The sequence below is a fragment of the Callorhinus ursinus genome, unplaced genomic scaffold (genome assembly GCF_003265705.2).
Source record: "Callorhinus ursinus isolate GAN/ISIS: 27379988/994484 unplaced genomic scaffold, GSC_fseal_2.0 scaffold10, whole genome shotgun sequence".
Classification (NCBI taxonomy): Eukaryota; Metazoa; Chordata; class Mammalia; order Carnivora; family Otariidae; genus Callorhinus; species Callorhinus ursinus.
The window spans coordinates 53,008,637-53,023,334 of NW_027397072.1; the positions used below are offsets into that span (position 1 = coordinate 53,008,637).

Consider the following 14,698-nt stretch of genomic DNA (forward strand, 5'->3'; position numbering starts at 1 on the left):
TTGGCTCATTTTATTGAAGAATTGAATAGTATGGTGGATGGAAATAAGTGGAAAGCAGAGGAGTAGGTCAGGTCTCTGTGATTAACGAGCAGTCTTCCTTGCTCCTGTGTCTTAAAATCATACATTTAACGGGATAGTCCACGCTGAGTAAGACCTGCTCAGGAGTGTGTTGGAGGCTGTTTGAAGATTCTAGGAAATTGAAGAGGGATGCGGATGCCGAAGACTTCACTCTTAGCAAGGAACAAAAGCAGTTAAAAGGTGGCCTGGGAAGGGCAGGTAACCTGACGCTCACTCCTTTGGCCCTGGTGTCGGCCCAGCGGGAGCTCCAGGCATCCCACCTAGTCCCCTTCCCGGAGACACAAAGCAGCCTCCTTCCAGCTTAGGCTGTGGTTCATCCCTTCCCCCAAGCCTGCTTTCCCTGAGGTGGGGACAGTGTTTCCCAGGGCCCATGTGACTTCCACTGGCAAGTGACGATTACAAACGGTTTACCAGTCAGTAAAACTGCCAAAGGCTTTTGTGCTCTAATAATCCTTTTCCTGTTTAAAACTCTGGGGATTTTCTACTCTTGCCAATAGTTTCTCAAGTCAGCAATTACGTTGTGGATTATGTAATGGCTAGGTATTAAAAATAGAAAAGACCAGAGTTTGCATCTATTTTAACTAAATCAAAACAGAGCAGAGGGAGGGGAAAGGAGGAGAGGGAGAGACCAGAGGAGGAGGGAAAAAGAGATTACGTGACAAGAAGCAGCGCGATCCCATCCTGTGACCGGGCAGTGCAGCCCACAATCTACCCTGCTCCTTTCCTGCCGTTCGTGGCCCAAGGGGCTGTACTCCTGTCCTTGGCCTCCTCCAGGGAGAGGACCCTGCGGAGGATTCCTTTATTTCTCAGCTCAGCCTTGGCTGTTTGCCAGCCTCTGACAGGCAGAGTGACTACGGGTTGGGGGCAGGGATTGATTTTGATGTGATTAAAAACTATTTGCTATGAAAATGCACTTTTATTATAGATACTCCCAACCCTCCAACTTCCCCACCCTCACTCCTCGTCCCACTGGATTGCCATCCCTAAGCCCTCATACAGGAATTCCAAGGCTGCCGTGCAGTGTTCTAATGTGATTTCTCACTAATCCTCCACCTTCACCCCGAGGTAAAAGATCTTTGTGTTTTTCTGGGAACCTATTGAGTAACTTTAAGGGCCCTCTAATGAAATTTTACGTGCCAGGTGGTCTGGAGTAGGGATATTTTTGGAAGGGGGACTTCTTCTAAGGGCCTGACAGATCACACCAAAATATACCAGGCTTCTACTCTGTCACCTCCAAAGTCCCTCACTCCATCCTGCATACAGAGGCAGCTGCAGGGGGAAGTCTTGAGTTAATCACCTCTAGCCCTTGGGCCTACATAGAGCACATGCTGAGCAACCTGTCTCCGGTTGCAGGAAGTGGTGGGTACTTTGAAGAAGCAGCTTACTGTTTCTGAATATTGAACCAAATAGATTTGGTGGGGTTAGGGTGAGAGACCTGAAAGTCTAGACCAGCAATAGAATCAGTAACAGGCAATATTAGAAAGCTGTGTCCCATTGTTACTTCCATCACACTTCTTCCTCAGAGTCTTCCTCTGAACTGGGGTGGAGGAGTGCCAGCTGCTCAGAGTAACCCTGGTCCTAGCTTCACCCAGCACCGCCCAGACTAATGGAAGTACAGTGAAAGGAAGAGAACTCTAATTTGGGGATTATAGGCATAATTTCACTAGATAGGCAGAGGGTGTGGGGACCTCTGGGCCTTTCAAATCATAATACCAACCTCTACTAGGAAGTGCCTGTGACTCGGCATCTCTTTCTTACTCTTGTAGGTTTTCAGTTCTCTGTTGCAGATTCCTATCTGCGTTCTCCTCCAGAGCCTGACTTTGGTAAGGACCACCAAACAGCTGGTATGGTACAGACTTTAAATTGTTCCAGTCCACCCTGTCTATTAATGCACTTGAACATGCCTAGTCAACTGGCCTTGGGTGTGGTCAGTGTCACTGCAGCATCTGTTTTCTGTTTTCTGTTGTCTGACAGGCGGGCTACTGCAGACCCAGGTAGTCAGCAGAAGTTGTAGGTCACAGTGAGTATCTGTCCTCTACAGCCCATCCTACCCCTGAGGCTTTGAATAAGGTTAGGAGTCCACTGAAGCACCTGCGCTAGGGGCTGTTAGGGGCTAGCGTCAATAGAAGGCTAAAGCATTGCAGGCTCCATCAAGAAACCTTTTCCATCTAAACTCAACTTTCTGTTGTGGCCTCCTTCCCACTCTTACCCCCACGACCTCACAATTTGACCATAGCAATGTTGTATACATTGGTCATTCCCATCCTGAAGATCACCTTTTCTATCACTGTTATAACATTTAATGGATTTCTACCCCCAACACACACACACACACACACACACACACACACACACACACACACACACACTGTAGTGGTGGTGCTTCTGGTGTCGCTTGAGATAATGCTAGTGGTCACAAGCTGGTATAGACAGAGTAACACATTTTAACACATTTAACTTTTATTCATCCAACTGACAAATTAGAGACACAGTAGTGCTTATATGTGTTGGATATTCATTTGGGCCACAGACAGTGTAAGGTATAAAGGATAGATCTGTTGCATTAACTCCCAATAACAGGGCTCAGAACTAGACAACTACTTAACCTTTACTGCACACACCATCACACTCCTTGGACCCCTTCTCTATCCCATTCCAACCTCAGACTCAGAAATGAGTTTGGAGATGTCGGGTTGTGATCCCAGGGTCCCGGGATCGAGCCCCATGTCGGGCTCTGCTCTCTGCTTGGTGGGGAGTCTGCTTCTCCCTCTCCCTCTGCCTACTGCTCCCCTGGCTTGTGCTCTCTCTCTCTCTCTCTCTGTCAAATAAAAAATATTTTATGTATTTATTTGAGAGAGAGAGCATGAGTGGGAAGGACAGGGAGAAGCAGACTTCCTGCCGAGCAGGGAGCCCAATGCGGGGCCCAATCCCAGGACCCTGGGATCCTGACCTGAGCCAAAGGCAGACACTTAACCAACTGAGCCACCTAGGAGCCCCATAAATAAAATCTTAAAAATAAATGAGTTTGGGAAATGGACCAAGACAGGCCGAGGGTTAGGCTTCAGGCCTCCACATATTTGCTGCAATTCCTGCGGCCAGAAGTACCAGGTGGTGGGCATGGGAAGCGGGCTGGATGTGGGGAGAGGTGATGTAGCCCCTGATATGACTCCAGCCACACCTGGAGCTCCTGTGTCTTCCAACAGAAGATGGGGGAGTGGAAGTTGGGAGAGGGAAGGAGAGGAGAAGGGGTGAGGAGAGGAGGGAAGGGAGGAATCAGGTAAGGGAAGTGGGGCTTATAGGCTGACCCTTTGGACTAGGCAGAGCCAGATTAACAGAGGCATCTCAGTGCCCACCTGGGACTGACAGGGCAGGTGGAATCTCTTGTTTAAGGTGCTGAATCTTGTGGAAGCAAGCAGGGATGTCTTGGCAGCCTGGTAATCTGACTTTAGGCCAACCAGGGTTGCCAAACAAGGGGCCGTGCTAACACCTCCTCTGTACTCTCAGCGCCCTCTTCCATCCAGATAGGCCTAAGTTCCAAAGACCCATCCCTTATGTCACAAAAGATGACCAAGGAAGGAACTCACTAGCACTTACTTCCCTGAGGGGTTTGCATTTAAGAGAGACCCCAGAATATTACTTCTACTACTGCTGTATAAATTTTACTATAACTATTACTTCTCCTCTAGTCAAGTAATTTGGTAATTTAAAATTTTTATCGAGGGGCATCTGGGCGATTCAGTCAGTTAAGCATCTGCCTTCGGCTCAGGTCATGATCCCAGGGTCCTGGGATCGAGCCTGGAGTCGGGCTCCCTGCTCAGGGGAGAGTCTGCTTCTCCCTCTGCCCTTCCCTCTGCTCATGCTCTCTCTCTCAAATAAAATCTTAAAAATGTATTTTCTCAAAATTTAAAAATTATTAGCATAAAATGTTGTCTTGTTTTTATATCTCTACTGTACTTCATTTTCCCTTTTTCATTCCCAATATTGTATATTTAATGATTCATGCTTTTTTTCATGATTAGTTTTGTTAGACTTCTGTTTTGTAAGAACCAGCTTTTGTGTTATGTCTGTTGTTTGTTTCTCTGTCTTTTATTTCATTAACTTTTACTTCTTAATCATTTTTAAAAGATTTATTTATGTATTTTGGGGGGCACAGCGTAGGGGAAGAGAGAGAATCCCAACACAAGGCTCGATCTCACAGCCCTGAGATCCTGACCTGAGCCAAAATCAAGAGTTGGACACTTAACTGACTGAGCCACCGAGGCGCCCCACTTCTTAATCATTTTAAAACCAGTTTTGTAATTGAAAAGCAATGCAAAGGGGCACTTTTTCTTACAAACTATTACAAAAAGATCAGTTACTCAAAAGAATGAACAGAGGTTTATTTTTTATTTTTATTTTTTTTAAGATTTTATTTATTTATTTGAGAGAGAGAGAATGAGAGATAGAGAGCACGAGAGGGAAGAGGGTCAGAGGGAGAAGTAGACTCCCTGCTGAGCAGGGAACCCGATGTGGGACTCGATCCTGGGACTCCAGGATCATGGCCTGAGCTGAAGGCAGTCGCTTAACCAACTGAGCCACCCAGGCGCCCATGAACAGAGGTTTAAAAGAAGAAATCTACGTGGCTTATAAATGTGAGAGAAGACTTTACAAGTAAAATAATGCATCTTTAATGATGGACCTCTAGGCTTGAGTGGGGAAGAGAGGCATCATAGAGTTAGTGCCCAGTGGAAGGAACCCAATGCTCCTGCCCTCCCTCCCCATCTTTTATTTACTGGTTGGTGTCAGGCAAGACACAGACCTCTGTTTCCTCCCCTGTAAATAGTGACTAATACAGAACAACCCCACCTGCCTTACTTGCTTCATTGGCTGTTGTATCAAATCAGATACTGAATGTGAAGGAGATGACACCTGAACTCCCACTGAGCCCTCTGCCCCCAGTCTGTCTTCTCCCACAGGTGGCAGTAGGAAGGGGTTGTAGAGGAACCCAGCCTACCCTGGCAGGGTTAGTTACCAGGCCGTGGCCCTTAAAGGAACATTATTTTGAAGGGAAGGAAAGGGTCTTATTCTCTGCTTAGCTCACTGTGCCTGCTGTCTCATCTCTTCTTCAGCTAAGTTTTATTTTTGATTTTGTTTTATAATTCTGTATTTTATGGAGAAGTGCATGGAAGGGGTGGGTGTGCTAGAAATAAGCTCCTAGAACTGAGAGGCAGGAAAGGGTGGTCTATATTAATGGTTCTTAAGTGTTTTGGTCTCAGGACCCTTTTACACTTTTAAAAATTATCGAGGACTTCAAACACCTTTATTTATGTGGGCTGTAGCTGTAGATATTTACCATAATACAAATATGGAAACAAATATTAGAAAAAAATTTAAAAGTATTTATTAATTATGTAAAAATAATAGTAATAAATCCTTTACATGTTAACATACTTTTTATAAAAATATGTTATCTAAAATGAAAAATTTCAGAGTCATTATTTTACAGTTTTGCAGATGTCTTTACTGACTGGTTTAACAGAAGACAGTTGGGTTCTTGTATCTGCTTCTTTACCAGTCTATCATGATACGTTGCTTTGGTTGGAGTAAATGAATAAAAACCCACTTTATACAGATTTGTAGCTGAAAAAAGTAGGAGTAGTTTTAGTAACCTTTTCAGATAATTGTGGATATCTTCTTTGATATTTCACCAAAACTGGACAAATGGCAGTTTCTGAAAGGTAGTTGCAATGTGAGATCTGAAACCATGTCATTGAACTTCTCATCCTCAGCTATATTAAACTCCATTGATCTGTCTTGCACTTTGAATGGTTCTTTAGTTCATGCTTGAGACATTATGCATGGGTCATTTGGAAAATAATGACTCAGTGATTTATGGAGATCTTCCCAATGTAGACACATTTCAATCCATAGTATTACATTCCTAATATTACCACTGATGTCATCAGCAAAGTCTTTAAGTACCAGGAAGCTGTGAAGCTCATGGTGTGGAGACAAGTTCTTAAAATTCTAATTTTCATTTGCCAGATCAAATTTTATCATTGGCAAAAAATACTATCAGTTTTCCTTGATGTGACAAGCTCACTTCATTCATTTTTGAGAAAATGACTGCCAAATGTCCACATCTGAGTAATCATAATTTGTCAGTCGTTCTTTCCCTTTTTTTGGGGGGGGTCATTTTTCTAATAAAAATGTTTCATGAAAAAAGGAGGTGGTTCATTTCTCAATGCAAAAAATCACATAAATTTATCTAGTACTTTGGTATGTAGCAGAAGTACTTTATGCACAGACTATTAACAAAATGTACTCACGATAATTTTTTTTTTAAGATTTTATTTTTAAGTAATCTCTACACCCAACATGGGGCTCAATCTCACAACCGTGAGATCACGAGTCACAGGCCAGCCAGGCACCCCAAGGGTCATGTTAAAAAATCAGTAATTATTGTTCCATCATGGGCATTCTTATGTGAAGCTAGCTTTTTTTTAAACCCAAGTGCCTGGGGAGCAGAATATGACTTCACTAATTTGTGCTAAGTCCCCAGCAGTTTTACCCACTGTTGCTTTTGTATTATCAGTTCAAATGTTGACTAAGTGAGTACTGCAAAAAAGTCTTGGTATTTTTCTTTAAGATTTTATTTATTTATTTGAGAGAGAGAGAGAGCACATGAGAGGGGGAGGGTCAGAGGGAGAAGCAGACTCGCTGCTGAGCAAGGAGCCCTGTGCGGGACTTGATCCTGGGACTCGATCCTGGGACTCCAGGATCATGATCTGAGCCTAAGGCAGTTACTTAACCAACTGGGCCACCCGGGCGCCCCAAGTCTTGGTATTATTATAAAAATGTTCTTTGCCTTTTGGGCCACACCGGAAGGGTCTTTGGGACCCCCAGGACTCCAGGGATCATAATTTGAGAGCCACCGGTGTGTGTGATCATGGGCAATAATGGTTTGTGGCTTTGAACACCTCAATATCCCTAGACCTCAGTTTTCTCAACTGTTAAGGGGAGCCAGGGCTGGGGCCAGCTCTTTTTCTACATACTGTTAGACCCTGTTTACTGCTCCTTGAAGCCACTTCTCCCTTGTGATACTGCTCTCTTCTCCCTTCCTATCTTATGTCTCCTTTCCCTTCCATAGCCCTCCCCCCACACCTCTTACAGGTGGGGATCCTCCTTGTTGTTTTCCCTCCTCCTTTGCTCCCTGGGTTATCTTATCCCTTCCTTGATCTTAAACCATCACCTATAGGCTGACAGCTCCCAAATCTCTATCTTCAGTCAAGATGTCTGTCCTGGGCTCTAGTGCTTTGATTCCAGCTACCCTTGGGACCTCTCCACCTGTGTGCCCTACAGGCATGTCAAAGTCAACATATCTAAACTGATTTCATCATCTTCCCCAACACATTGCCTCCTCTTCCAGAATAGCCAGTCTTGGTTAATCTGTCATCTACACCCACCGCTTAAGCCAGAAGCCCAGAAGCTGTCCTCTCCTTATCTGATCCCCTCACTTCCCTCATCTAATCACCCAAGCCTATCAGTGCTGCCTTCTAAATATTTTCTCAATCTTTTTCTGCTCTCTAGTTCTACCACCACTGCCTCAGGTCAGGCCCTCGTCACTCCTTAACCAAACTATTGCATGAGCTGTCTCCCTGGTCCCCTTGTCTCCCCTTTCCAACTTGTAACCTGCAGCTCTGGCTGGAAACCACAAGACTGTCTTCTCACAGGCTTTGTTGTTGTTGTTTTGTTTCCTACTAAATAAATACATATTGAATACTTATCATGCCAGGCCCTGTGTGGTGTGCTGGGGATAGAACATAGAACACAACAGAGGAAATCCTTGGCCTCCAGCTCTCATAGTGTATGAGGGGACAGAAAAAAGTACAGGGCACAGGTAATCAAGACACGGCGTGATGGGGAAGGAAGAGAGGGTGGTCTTGGGAGCCTCTAGAAGCCTGAACTGAGGGCTAGTTGTGTCCAAGAGGTGGTCAGGGAACACTTCCTGGAGGAAGCAACACTCTGAGACTGCACACTCGGTGGGAGTTAGTTAGGAGTGGTAGGAGTGTGGTGGTGAAAAATTTGCCTGGTAATTTGTTCATCTCATTTCCCTGCGTAGAGCCCTCTTCTGAGCTTCACCATTGCCAGCAGGATAAAGTTCAAATTCCTTATCATGGAACACAATCTGTGTGGCCTCACTGACCACTCCCCTGTATTGAGTCTGAGGTGCTTTCAGATAGTTCCCCCAGTCTCTGGCTAGCTCCCTCATAGCTCCAGGCCTTTGCACATGCAGCTCCTCATGCCCTCCACCCTTCCCACCCACTCTGAACTACCAACGTCAGTTGACTCAGGAGCCCTTCCCTGACCCCTCCCATGTAGACTTTGTGGCTCCCTCTCTGGTGCTCCCCGCCTGTGCACACACCTGGACACCTGTGCACTCATCACATCATTAGAGCTTGTCCACGTGTATCTCTGACTCTTGCTCCTACCTGCCAGTGCAGAATTCCAGGTCTTGTCTACCTCCCACACCCTCACCCCGTGAGCATTTTGGGCGTCCCCAGGGTGTGTGTCTCCCATGTGCTGGTGGATAAGGTTAGACAGCTACACCCTCCCACTCCCAGCTATCTTTTCCCCTCCTCCACTCTGCAACCTCCCTTTGCCCCTGCCACACCCCATGAAGCTATCAGTTCTGCTGGACATTGCCCCACCCATTAGACACCCCACGCCTGCTGGGAGCCACTGCCACTCCTGTTGGCATGAGGTCAGCTGGCTCCTCTGTAGGAGCAGGGCTGTGAGGCTGCTGGTGCCCCCAATGCTTTATAGGGCCTTGAGGTTTGGTGCCACGGGTGTGTGTCCATCACAACTACTGCCTCAGCTCAGGATTACTTCCTCCTTCCACTGAGCAAAGTTTTGGCCCCGGGTCAGTTCACTGTGCTCTTCTCCTTCTTCCCTTAGAAAGAGTTCTTTTTCCTAACAAGTCTCTCAGCCCTTCATGCAAATACACTCCCCAAGATTCTGCCCTTCAGTGGGCTGAACAGGTGTGACCTGCGTCACCCTCCAACTCCAGCCTGGAGGGGAAAACATATATGTATTTATATGTTTCAGATAGTAGATGATATAAGCAATATTGAATAGAGCTTCATCACTAAAATACAAAAGCAGTTTAGAAATACATACAATAAAAAGGTAAAGCTCCCCTTCTAGCCCTTGCCCTATCTTAAAAGCTTACCCTACTGGTAGACACTGTTAATTCTTTGGTGGGAATGTTCAGACTTTTTGCTCTGCATCGACACATCTGTGTGGCTGGCATAATGTTTGAGAAATTAATCCCTTTCCTCCTTGTGGATATTCCCCTTTCCCACTCTCACATTCTTGGAGCTCATTTCCTCCTGAACTAGCTCCCCAGATTAGAAACTGGAATCAAGTTTCAGGTGTCTCTGGCTTTTGTGTGCCAAAAGCTTATGAGCTTAGGAGAACTTTAGGGTTTGTGGAATAGCTCATTTTCTTTTGCATAGACTGAATACCTTAACTAGAAACAAGAAAGAAGAAGGATTTCACCTGGAGTGGAAAGACCCCCAACTCTTTGCAGACCTCTCCTCCCCAGACAGGCTCAGGGCAGGAGAGACAGGGGAGAAAGACCTGTGGTCTCCAGAGTCCCACCTTGCCTTCTAGCGGATCACCTGGGCAGGCAGGAGTAAGATCCCAGAGAGTGGTGGCCACGTGGTGGCCGCATTTTGGGACCAAGCTATAGGAACACGGGCAGCCTGCTCCAAGATTCTTGGATCCCCATGGGTGGCAGAGAGTGGCAGAGGCTTTTGGATATGGCTTCAGCCAGCTTCACAGCCACCTCCTGTGTTCCATGCTGGCACTTCTCAGTATTCTGGAGAACTCAGACACACCTTGAGTTGAATTTCCTCTTGGCACAATGGAAGCTTACCATAAACATTGAGTTGAGTTATAGAAACTAAAGTTTGGTTTCCTGCACACTTGAATTTGTGAACCGAGATTCATTCCTGTGGCTTGTGCTATTCATATTCTGCCACTTTTGAAAAAAAAGTGCAATATATCTTAAAAATGTTTCCACATCAGTAGCTATAAATTTATCTTGTTTTTTAAAAAACAATATTAGGGACGCTTGGGTGGCTCAGTCAGTCACTGTCTGCCTTCAGCTCAGGTCATCATCCCAGGGTCCTGCGATTGAGCCCTGCATCAAGCCCCACATTGGGCTCCTTGCTCAGTGGGGAGCCTGCTTCTCTCCCTGCCTGCCACTCCCCCTGCATGTGCTCTCTCTCTCTCTGACAAATGAATAAATAAAATCTTAAAAAAAATAAAAAACAATATTATTTTCAAAAACATACATGCTCACAGTAGAAAATTTTAACAGTACCAAAGGAGAAAGCAAAAGTTCTCCAATCCTCTGTTCCTACTCCCTAGATATAACTATTGCTAACAGCTTCTTCTTTTTTTATTTTTTAAGATTTTATTTATTTATTTGACAGAGAGAGCACAAGCAGGGGGAGCGGCAGGCAGAAGGAGAGGGAGAAGCAGGCTCCCCACTGAGCAAGAAGCCTGATGTGGGGCTCGATCCCAGGACTCTGGGATCATGACCTGAGCTGAAGGCAGAAGCTTAACCGATGGAACCACTCAGGCACCCCGCCAACAGCTTCTTGATGGTTCTTCTAGAAAATTTTCTATGCGGATAAAGACATTTATCAATTTCTGTAGAGCTCTTTTTATAAGCAAATAACCCCAAACTATATATATTTATCTGCAACATATTTGATTATTTAGCAATTTGATCTTATTAAATGAATTCCATCATTTAAGTAGATATAGTTCAACTTCATTTCTTTTAATGATGCCCAGTATTCTATAGACTGGATGTGCCACGTGTATGTAACCAGTTGATTGGCATAAATTTCCAGATTTTTAGCTATTACCAGTTAAGGGCACAATGAACATAATAATATCTAACATTTGTTGACCACAGACCTTATTCTTTGCATGTAGTAAGTCACATAACCCTTGTAATAGTCCAGTGACATAGGCCCTTTTATTGCCCCTGCTTCACAAATGATTGAATTAAGTCACAAGGAGGTCAATAACTTTCCTATAGTCACCATCTGGTAGGTGGTAGATCTGGGATTTGAACAGGGCAGTGAAGTCCCAAGCCTGTACTCTAGATTAGGACACCACAGGCCCTGTGTAGATGCTGTGCACCTGGCTAATATAACCATATACATCTGTAGCAACTCCTGGGTCAAAATAAATGCATGTCAAGTTTTAATAGTGCTACGTGGTCAGGAGGTTATTTTATGAAAAGAGTAGTGTATTTCTTTTCATAATCAAGTGCAGAGCCTGCTTGTTTCCTGAGAACAGAGGGGCTGCAGAGGCTCCTGTGTCCAGAGGCCTCACTAGGTGAGAGCATGTTTTCTGCCATGGCCAAGGCTTTAGGTTTGAATCCTATTTGACCTTCTCCCCTCTGGGCTCAACAGGGCTCTTTCTAATTAAGGCCACAGACACAAGTTGCCAGAGAAGTCAGCTCCTGGACTCCCTTTCTCTCTGTACCCTCTTAGTCTCTCAGGGGTGAGGGTCCCTCCCAATTAGAATGGCCCCAGTTTCCCATTCCGTCTGCAGGGAGAGAAAATGGCAGCTACCTATAGAGACGGAACTGGCCACTCTTTACTTCTCCACCTGCAGCTCCTACATCAAACCTCGAGGGGTCCCATTGTGGGACCTTTAGACCTGGATCCATACCAGACCTGCCCAGAGTGTGTGGCATAGCTTCTTTTTTTTAGCAGTGGCTTTTTTTTTTTTTTTTAAGATTTCATTTGTTTATTTGACAGAGAGCACAAGCAGGGGGAGGGGTGGATGGAGACAGAGAAGCAGATTCCCCACTGAACAAGGAGCCCAATGTGGGGCTCGATCCCAGGATCCCTGAGATCATGACCTGAGCCAAAGGCAGCCACCCAACTGACTGAACCACCCAGGTGCCTCCCCCTTTAAGTTAAACTCTACACTTAATGTGGGGCTTGAACTCATGACCCCGAGATCAAGAGTCAGGTGCTCTAGGGGCACCTGGGTGGCTCAGTAGATTGAGCATCTAACTCTTAATTTTGGCTCAGGTCATGCTTTCAGGGTCCCAAGATTGAGCCCTGCATCAGGCTTCGTCCATGCTGGTCATGGAGCCTGCTTAAGATTCTTTCTCTCCCTCTCCCTCTGCCCCTCCCCTCTAAAAAAGGAGTCCATGCTCTGTTGAGTCAGTTGGGTGTCCCCATGACAGTGGCTTTTATAGGACTATATTAGTGGTTCTGAAAGGGGCGATTTCACCCCAACCCCACTGGCAGGGGACATTTAGCAATGTTTGGAGATATTTTTGGTTGTTGCAAATTGGTATGTGGGAGGGTTAGGGGGGTACTACTGGCATATAGTAGGTAGAGAGAGGCCAGGGATACTGCTAAACATCCTGCAAATCGCAGAACTGCTGCTCACAACAAAAGAGTTATCCAGCCCAAAATGTTAATAGTGTTGAGGCTGAGAAACCATCAGCTACAGAAGGGCAGACAGTTCAACATCGCTCTCACTATGTGACTCCTGTTAACAGCGGCAAACACTTATGTCTTGTTCACTTGTAGCAACTGTTCTAAGTGCTTTATCTCCATTAACTCATTTAATCCCCGGGTGCCTGGGTGGCTCAGTTGGTTAAGCGACTGCCTTCGGCTCAGGTCATGATCCTGGAGTCCCTGGATCGAGTCCCACATCGGGCTCCCTGCTCAACAGGGAGTCTGCTTCTCCCTCTGACCCTCTTCCCTCCCGTGCTCTCTCTCATTTTCTCTCTCTCAAATAAATAAATAAAAACTTAAAAAAAAAATAACTCATTTAATCCCCATAACAAGTCTGTGAGGCAGGTTCCACTATTATCATCTCATTTTGCAGATGAGGAAGCCAAGGCACGGAGCTGTGAAGTACCCAGTCCAAGGTTCCCATGGTGGCAGTCTAAGCTTGATCTCCAGATATGCTCATGGTAAGCACATGCGGGACCTCTCTCCCTTCTTTGCTACTTCTAGAACCTTTGGAGCACCAGGGATTATTTATATCTTTACAAGGAGGGGAAAAAAAGCAGTTGATTGGTCTTTTCTCCCAAATTCTGACTCTCCCATTTCTGATGGCTTTTGTATTTTTTTTTTCTCCAGACAGTTTAACCAAAGTGAGTACTGATTACAGAGATTATGGACAACGATGAAAATTAACTTATTGAATTTGCATAAAAAATCCTGTGTCCTTCCCACAACGGTCTCTTAGGGCTCTTTCATTCTATAGGCTGGACTGCTTGGGTGACAGATTCGCTTAAATATGAGAGCAAACCTGATCACTCAGGAGGACAAGGAGGAGCTGGTGAGTCAAGCTTGGGATACCAGGGACACAGGACTCCCCTGATTAGGCCCATAGTTTTGATGAAGGGGGTGCTTTTCCAAAGGAGGCCTCCAACAGCCAAGATGGGAAGTTGTAAGTGGGGTGAGGGTGGCGGAAGAAGTAGGAAGGGATCTGTTGGATCAAAGCCAGAGGAAATACTTACTGGTTCATTAATCATAGGATGCCATAGGATTGGCTTTGCCTCTGGGTGTGGGGGCAGCAACCTATGCTTTAAACAAACAGCCCCATCACTCAACAATAATTAGCAGCAACAATAAGCATCTTCAATGGGGCAAGATTGACAGGTGGCCGACAACATGCAGCCTCAAGCCTGGCCTGAGCTTGAATGCCACACCTGTGGAGCCAACCAGTCCATGGTCAGGCAGCCCGCAGGGTCATGGGCACAGAGGTGACATGTTCTTTCTTGGGCCATTTGCCAAGAATTTGTTATGTCCTAGGCACTGTACCCACGGTCTAGAGAATTGAAGAGACAAGATTAAGTTTGAAAAGTTAAATAGCAGCATAAGAAATACCACATATGTCACATATAAGGGATGTAGATACTCAGAGTCAAATTGGAATTCTGGATAGGGATTCCCCACCAGGCAGATGGTAGGGAAGGAGGTCTATATCACACCACCATGTTTCTTTTATTTTATTTATTTACTTATTTTTTTAAGATTTTATTTATTTGACAGAGAGAGAGACAGCGAGAGAGGGAACACAAGCAGGGGGAGTGGGAGAGGGGGAAGCAGGCTTCCCGCGGAGCAGGGAGCCCAATGCGGGGCTCGATCCCAGGACCCTGGGACCATGACCTGAGCCCTAGGCAGATGCTTAACGACTGAGCCACCCAGGCGCCCCTACATTTAATTCTTAATCTAGATGGAATTTGTCATATTTTGGTGAATTGTGAGAATTAAGGATTTAACTTCTTTTTCCTAGTTACTGATGATTAAAATATTTATCCTTAGCCTCCTGATCTGAAATACTGCAGGGCACCTGGGAGGCTCAGTTGGTTAAGCGTCTGTCTTTCGCTCAGGTCATGATCCCAGGGTCCTGGGATCAAGACCCGCATCGGCGGGCTCCCTGCTCGTCGGGAAGCCTGCTTCTCCCTCTGCCCCTCCCCCTGCTTGTGCTCTCTCTCTCAAATAAATAAATAAAATATTTTTAAAAAATGAAATACTGACTGCATCTTACAGTACATTTCCATGTATACGTGGGTCTG

At 45.6% G+C, this 14,698-nt stretch overlaps 1 protein-coding gene across 38 annotated transcripts in view; it reads left to right on the top strand.

Annotated features, from left to right (window-relative positions):
• ASPRV1 (aspartic peptidase retroviral like 1) overlaps positions 1-14,698 on the top strand; it is a 108,398-nt gene that overhangs the window by 57,944 nt on the left and 35,756 nt on the right. For 32 of the 38 annotated variants that reach the window (XM_073897587.1, XM_073897579.1, XM_073897580.1 and 29 more), the window contains 2 exons: positions 12,997-13,084; positions 13,254-13,455. The exons of 1 other annotated variant lie outside the window; for it this stretch is intronic. The gene's annotated coding sequence lies outside the window, so the exon portion shown is untranslated. Of the gene's footprint in view, positions 1-1,844; positions 1,902-2,073; positions 2,099-12,996; positions 13,085-13,253; positions 13,456-14,698 lie in introns of those variants that run through there. 5 more of the 38 variants (XM_073897598.1, XM_073897576.1, XM_073897574.1 and 2 more) reach the window with 5 other exon arrangements.